Source organism: Nannospalax galili, unplaced genomic scaffold (genome assembly GCF_000622305.1).
Source record: "Nannospalax galili isolate Female #2095 unplaced genomic scaffold, S.galili_v1.0 scaffold107, whole genome shotgun sequence".
Lineage (NCBI taxonomy): Eukaryota > Metazoa > Chordata > Mammalia > Rodentia > Spalacidae > Nannospalax > Nannospalax galili.
The window spans coordinates 799,379-799,608 of NW_008358490.1; positions in this window are offsets into that span (position 1 = coordinate 799,379).

Consider the following 230-nt stretch of genomic DNA (forward strand, 5'->3'; position numbering starts at 1 on the left):
CAGACATACTTTGAGGCCTATAATAATTTGGTCAGAGGGACATAAAGGACAGTTTTTGTTCCTTGCCCTCCTAGGTCGACTAGTTCCAGGGGACTATGAGCATCTCTCAAAATGTCCTGTAATTGTGGTGGGTCACTTGTCCTCTTGATCAAGGAGGCCGAGGAGACTGCACAAGATGTACTTGAACCAGTATCCAGTCTACAAAGAGGAGGGTCAACACAGAGGAATCA